Source organism: Columba livia, chromosome Z, assembly GCF_036013475.1.
Source record: "Columba livia isolate bColLiv1 breed racing homer chromosome Z, bColLiv1.pat.W.v2, whole genome shotgun sequence".
Taxonomy (NCBI): domain Eukaryota; kingdom Metazoa; phylum Chordata; class Aves; order Columbiformes; family Columbidae; genus Columba; species Columba livia.
This window is the reverse complement of record NC_088642.1, coordinates 2,492,621-2,499,957: the sequence shown is the minus strand read 5'-3', so window position 1 is coordinate 2,499,957 and position 7,337 is coordinate 2,492,621. Positions and strand designations below refer to the sequence as shown.

The window sequence follows — 7,337 nt, the reverse complement described above, 5'->3', positions numbered from 1 at the left end:
GCTTAATAGGAACTTTGTCACCTCTGAGCACTTTTCTCTTTATTAATGACTCATTGTAAAGCACATTATCTCTGGTGTCACTTTCTTGGTCCTGCTTCACTGCAGTTGGGTGTAAGGATCTGTCCACTGCAGCACAAACAGCTCTGCAAGTTCTTTGTTGGATGTCAATGATAACATGCAAGTAGACGACCAGATAAAACCAGACAGTGGATCATAGAGTCACGGAAAGGTTGGGGTTGAAAGGACCTTCCCAGCTCCCCCAGTGCCCCCCCTGCCATGAGCAGGGACATCTTCACCAGCTCAGGTTGCTCAGAGCCCCGTCCAGCCTGGCCTGGGATGTCTCCAGGGATGGTTCATCTACCACCTCTCTGGCCAACCTGGGACAGGCTCTCACCACCCTCAGGGACAACAATTCCTTCCTCGTGTCCAGCCTGAGTCTCCCTTCTTTAGTTTAAAACCATCACCCCTTGTCCTATTGCAACAGGCCCTGCTCAAAAGTCTGTCTCTACCTTATAGGCCCCTCTTAAGTTCTGAAAGGCCACAATGAATATGAGTAACAGGTTCTTGAGAGGTTTTGGTGGCTGGTTCAGCAGATCCAGGAAAAGACTAAGAACACGTTAAGTGGTTTAGGTTTAGAGATAATACTGCTGGGATAAGGCCAAGGGACAAAACCAACATGGAAACCGAACACCTTGAGCTTTGAGGTGGTTCTTCAAGGCAAATACAGCAATTACAACTCCATGCAGCCTGGACCAGACTGGTACTTGTCATCACCAATAATTTACCATGTACGAAAATCTCTTTGCGAACCTACTTCATATGGACTAGAAATGAATTTGTCTCAGCCATCTCCACTCACCCAGCTCTGACAGTGCTGGGTTAACGGTTGGACTCGATGGTCTTGAGGGTCTCTTCCAACCAAAATGATTCTATGTGCAAGCTTAAAATCACGCAGGGTTCTGTCTTTCTCCTTGGAGAGCTTCACTGGTGCCTGCAAAGAGCTCTACCTGTGGGTGCTGGTGGCGTGATGAGTTATGGACAAGCTCGCAGGCTGAACCCCCCAGGTCCCTCAGCCGCTCCCATCACACTTGTGCTCCATCCCCTTCCCCAGCTCCGTTCCCTTCTCTCAACCTGCTCCAGCGCCTCAAGGCCTTTCTTGTCCTGAGGAGCAGCCTCTTTCCCTGCTGTCTCAAATTATGCGTCTCTCCTTCATTCCTCTCTCTTTTTGCTCCTCCTGGGTCTCCTCCTCCAGTCCAGGGCTGCAATTAAAAGTCCATGTCTCTTCCATTTTCCCATGGAGAGAGTCACAGAGAGTCACCCCTGCCAGAGGGGGGATTTCAAACCTTCATCTGTGATGTGTCTCACCTCCAGTCCTCAGCCTTGCCTAAACTTTCCCAGCCCTTTCTTGTGGCTGGGAGGAGAGCTCTTCTTAAGATGCATCATCAAGACACTTGGGTAAATCTGGAATGCGGGTGCCGTTTCCAGCTACGTGTGTTTCCCTGGAGCATTTGGCTGCTTCCTAATGGGAAAACTGTTTGCTAGGCTGGATCCAAGGGCCTAAAGCTCTGAGCTCTTTGAAAAACATTATGCCTGAATTTACCATCTGAGGCAGGTAAGTAACACAGTTTGGGTTTGTGGTGTTGTTTTGTGTTTTGTTTCGTTTTTTACAGAAAAATAACCAGAAGTGCAAAGATCCTGAGCTACACAACATCCCCACAGCAAAATTTTAGGTATCTCCCAGGCTTCTTGTTTCTGTCACCCTTTCTCATTTCTTTCTGTGGTGCTACAGAAATGGAATACACGAAAAATGCTGCATGTAATATCCTTGTGCTGCACACCAGCGCTTGCCAATGTGACCTTGGTTAAAATTGGAAGCCATCCCAGATCTTTCTCCTCCACTAATATATTTAGAAGCCTTTGCTGAGCCTGGCAGAGCAGCACTAACCTGCGCACTCGTGGGGCGTCAGAATAAATGTGCTGTGATATATCACTTAGGAATCGTGAGGCTACAGGAGAGAAGCAGGCGTGGAATTGGACCAGGAGTGAGGATCCAAGAGTCACCTGGACCTTGGGTAAAGGCTCGCTGAGAAAGAAAAGTGATGTATTTCTCGTCCCAGAGGGTCCCCAGGGATGCATATGCTGGGTTTGAGGGATTCTAATAAACTCTGCTGGTGGGAACGGCTCAAAGACACCTTTCTGGGTTGTACATGTTGCTGCTCCGGTTTTTGAAACCTAGCTGAGATGAACGCCAGGATTAGTTTCTCCAGTGCGCTTCCCAAATCTCTTTGCCACTAGAGTGAAATACCTTGGCAGGAGATAATTTCTCTTTCAGGAGCATGAGAGCTGGCGGAGATCTTCCCACCCTGGCTGTGCTGGAGGTGCCTAATGATAGTTCTGAGTTCTAACAGTTCAGATTATCAGGACTGAAGGGAAACCTTTGGGTGAGAGACACAAGGACTGTCACCACCTCCTGCCAAGACGAATAAATCCGTATGTCACCTTCTGAAGCCTTGCTCAGGGTAGACACCATGTGAAAAGAGGATGGCTTCTCTCATCTGGTTCTCCAGCCGCTTCTGGTGTAACCACCATGCAAAGAGAAACATATAGGTGTGGTATACGGATACAAGCAGGGTAGGGTAGCTGTGTTTAAAATAAGGAAGCAGAGAGCGCAGGAATAGCTAAGTAGAGAAGCTTAATGTGTCCTACCACTGCAGAGTAGCTGTGACCATCGTCATGTATGGTGGAGCATCCTCATGGGTGGTGGATCATCCTCATGGGTGCTGGACACTGGAACAGGCTCCCCAGGGAGGTGTCACAGCCCCAAGACCAACAGTGTTCAAGAAGAGACTGGACAACGTCCTCAGACACATGGTGTGAACTGTGGGGTGTCCTGTGCAGGGACAGGAGTTGGACTCCATGATCCTTGTGGGTCCTTCCAACTCAGCACATTCTGTGATTCTGTGGTCTAAGTCCACAGCAAGTGTCAGATATTTCAACCTACTAATTACCCACTAACCAGAGATTTCTGGGTGTAGAGTGTATATGTAGAAACCACAGCTCTGCTGGTCAATGGTAACTTGTGTATCTCAACATTCAACCCTCTTGACTATCAGAGAAAGGCCTTGAGGTGCTGGAGCGAGTGGAGAGAAGGGAACGGAGCTGGTGAGGGGCTGGAGCACAAGTGTGATGGAGCGGCTGAGGGACCTGGGGGGTTCAGCTGGAGAACAGGAGCTGAGGGGACACAGGGACACAAAGAAACGGCCTCAAGTTGCGCCAGGGGAGGTCGAGGTTGGATCTGGGGAACAATTTCTTCCCCAAAGGGCTGTGGGGCATTGGAACAGGCTGCCCAGGGCAGTGCTGGAGTCACCATCCCTGGAGGAGCTGGAAATACACAGAGATGAGGTTCTCAGGGACATGGGGCAGTGCCAGGGTTGGAAAATGGTTGGACTTGATGATCTTGAGGGTCTCTCTCAACCAAAATGATTCTACGATTCTGTGCTCTGGCTGAGGACAAGGCTCAGCAGAGGCCCATTTATGAGCCTGGCTGAAAAGCAGGAGAAGATTATGTTCTTGGCGACGTTCAGTGCGGTTCAGGTGCCCCTCGAGGCTGGGACAGCTTCCCCATTTCTGCGGCACAGCAGTGGAGAGCCCTGCACTCTCCTCGAGAGCAGGAAAAGTGGAAAGTCTGTGGGAAGAAGGAGCAGGTTGCTCTAAACTCCTTTTCCATTGTCAGAGGCTCATTTCACCAAGAGCTGTGCCGTAGTCTCAATAAACCCTGATAAATGTGGGGTTGGAGGGGATGCTGGGAGCGTCCTGGTGCTCTGTAGTGATGTGTTTTCCCATAATTAGTCATTTATGGTGAGGTGGAAGGTGAGGTAAAGGTTAAACCACCTTTTGCCTCTCTCCACCTCTGAAGCTACTAGTTATATTTCACATTGGAAAAGGGTTGGGAGTCCCAAAGCTGCACTTGTGCCTTTGGTGGAAAAAAAGGCTCTAGGTAGGAGAGAAAGACCTTTTCAGTGCCCCAGCAAGGGGGAAGCTGTCAGGAGAGGTCTCTGAAACATCGATGAGGCACAAAAGCATCGTTGGAGTCCTTGGCCACAGGACAAACATTGGGCACAGCGAACCCAGCTCTGCCACGCTAATCTGGTTTTGTAAAGCCAGGCTTAGTCACTAATGTGCTTTGTCAGTAGAGCAAGCGATGTTGAGTCTACTTGCCTTTATTTTTAGCTGCCTCGGGTCAGGGAAACAACTCAGTAGTGTTAGACCTGCATCTCCGGATCTAATCAGCTGGTTCTGAGCCATCCCCTAGGCAGATAACTCAGTAATTTCTCCTTTCTTCTCCCCAGGTCACCTTGGTCTCACTGCTTGGTGCCTCCACCTTCTCCTGATGGTCCCATGGTAGCTGTGGTACCCTGGTCCAACCTCAGAGAATGGAGATCTCCAAACCTGGCACTCAAAGGCTGCTCTTGGCATCGTCTTAGGCTTGGTCTAAGGCTTTGCAAGTGAGCTTAGTGCCTGAACATAGGAATGGAGGTGTTGATGGGGTGTCTGCATCTTGCTCCTGCACTCCTGGAGATCCAGCACTTCTCTTCCTGCCATTGCGAAACACACAGGTTTTCCTCTATCACGTAAAAAAGTGAGTTGTTATTAATGTGCCAGAAATCGGGCAGGGGACACAGAAACTTTCTGTGGCTTTGTCCCCAAGTCAGACTGTGCCTGAAATAACTGCGTGGCCTTTGGAGCTGCTGCTGTGCTGGAAAACTGGTTGTTCGTGTTCGATACCAAAACCATATTCCAGCACATGGCTCTGGGTCCCCACCACTGGCTGGGCAGGGATGTCAGAACCTTCACTCATCAGAGCTTGAGACATCAATGTCACGAACCGCAACCAGAGCAGGGCTGGGAGGACTCTACAAACTGAAGCAGCGTTTTGGTTTAAAAATTGAAATTTCCAGGATTTCATGGGCTGGATTTGAACAGAAATGCCACAGGCAGAGCTGCCAACCCCAAACATTCAAATACCATGAGTCAGCTCCCCCAAACCCCCCATCAACTCTCCCAAGTCTCTTTTCCTCCCTGGGCTTTTTTTTCTTTTGAACTGTGAGGTTAAACGTGTTCAGATTTTCCAGGTTCCTCCATTTCTTTTCTCCTCCAGCTTTCAGGAGGGCTAGAAACGTAACTGTTTTTTTGGGTGAGGGGTGTATTTCTAAAAGGAAGAGGAGATGAAACTCTCTAAATCCCTGGAGCAGCGCCCTAAGTAACGTTATTATGTGACTTATGGTAAATTTGGGCAATTTGGCAGCACTTCAGTCCGGCTCCTGATTTAATTGCCTGCAGATCCTGCCTTGTCATTAACACAAGAGGTCAAGATTCTGGCAGGAGTTCTGTGATTTGCGGATGCAAACTTCGCTTAGAAAAACACCCCTGTCTTTGCCTTGGAGCGAGCCCTCCGTGTTCATCCAGCTGTTACAGCTGTGCTCCCCTCTCCAGAGCTCCTTCAGCCAACTCTGCTCGTCCTTGATTCGCGAGGTGCCTTTTACATTTGGCCAAGTACACGCTGCAGCAGCAACCGAGCATCCTAAAAGCTCCTAAAAATTGGTATATTTTAATAAACGCCCTGCAGGAAATGTTTTCTCCCTCAAATGCTTTCAGGGGAAAGAAAGCAGAGAGGAAGAGATGGGAGTAGAGACCAAGAAGCATCCAGCAAGTTATTTGAGTAAAGATGCATCCACCACCACTCTGGCCAACCTGGGACAGGCTCTCACCACCCTCAGGGACAACAATTCCTTCCTCATGTCCAGCCTGAATCTCCCTCCTTTAGTTTAAAACCATCACCCCTTGTCCTATCACAACAGGCCCTGCTCAGAAGTCTTCGCCATCTTTCTCATAGGCCCCCTTCAAGCAAAGTAGAGTTTGAGTCTTCCAGTTTGACCCTCCAGGGAGACTCTATTGCACCTTTCCAGACATAAAAGGGGCCTGTGAGAAAGATGGGGACAGACTTTTGAGCAGGGCCTGTTGTGATAGGACAAGGGGTGATGGTTTTAAACTAAAGGAGGGAGATTCAGGCTGGACATGAGGAAGGAATTGTTGGCCCTGAGGCTGGTGAGAGCCTGTCCCAGGTTGGCCAGAGAGGTGGTGGATGAACCATCCCTGGAGACATCCCAGGCCAGGCTGGACGGGGCTCTGAGCAACCTGAGCTGGTGAAGATGTCCCTGCTCATGGCAGGGGGGGCACTGGGGGAGCTGGGAAGGTCCCTTCAACACAAACCATCCTGCGATTCATTGGTTACACAGACTTTAAAACCAGCTTCATCTCAAGGAGTGGTTAATCCTTTTACGGGACTTGAAAGAGATTTCTAACAACAACAACAACAACAACAACAACAAATATTCTGGTCGTCTTCAGACCTCCCTGAAAATCATAGTTTGGGAATGAGGATTTCCTCAAAACTAGAGGTTGCTCCTGACGACTTGCTTTGAGCCCTTTATGAGTGTTTTTACATGAAAATACTTACTACCTTCTGATAGGACAACATTACTCCAAAGTGACAGAACTTGGGTAGGCAGCACTGAGCATTATTCTTCCCCTATTCCTGGATTATTGAAGGGATGACTTGCGACTGCCACGAGCAATGGTAGGGAATCCTCGTACTCCCCGTCCTGCTCTGTGCTGACAGCGGTCGGTAAGACTCACAGAGCACCATGACTGATGTTTTGAGCAGCGTTACGCGCTCAGCAGCCACATCTGGCAGGGCACAGAGGCTCTGCAGAGCCCAGGACGCCGGACCGCGTTCCGGAAAGGGCGGTGTGCTCTGTCACAGCTGGAGGATGCAGCTTGTGACGGGTTTGGTGCCTGGCAGGGCCGATGGCTGCAGACGGGCAGTCTCTGGCACCCCTGTGTGGCCACCTAAACAATCACAAGCATTGCTGAAGACTCTAGGGTGTCAAACTCATTTTCATCGGGGGCCACATCAGCCTGGCGGTTGCCTTCAAAGGGCCGAATGTAATTGTAGGACTATTTACACACTACTAAAATTACATTTATACTCTGTTTCAAGAGGTCTATGTAAACTAAATAAACTAGATTTAAGTATCATATTTTTTCAATGCTAGATTTGGTTTTAATTAAAAAAAGCAAATATTTCTAATAATCTACTAGATGTGAATCTGGTTTTGAGAGCAACAGGAAAGTCAAAGGCTTTCAGAGTAGAATCAGAAATGGTGTGTGGCTTCTTTGCACTCCATGGCAACTCAATAGCACCAGTTTCACCAGTTTCAGTAACACTAGTGGAAACTCCATAGTTTCTACTCAACTGCAATTACATATTAACTAAA

General features: G+C 48.9%; 1 long non-coding RNA gene across 1 annotated transcript; it reads left to right on the top strand.

Annotated features, from left to right (window-relative positions):
* The first annotated feature begins 463 nt into the window (after positions 1 to 463).
* Positions 464 to 7,098, top strand: LOC135577392 (uncharacterized). The gene is made up of 2 exons (XR_010469155.1): positions 464 to 1,612; positions 4,350 to 7,098. It is a non-coding gene; the product is annotated as an uncharacterized LOC135577392 (long non-coding RNA).
* Positions 7,099 to 7,337: the final 239 nt, after the last annotated feature.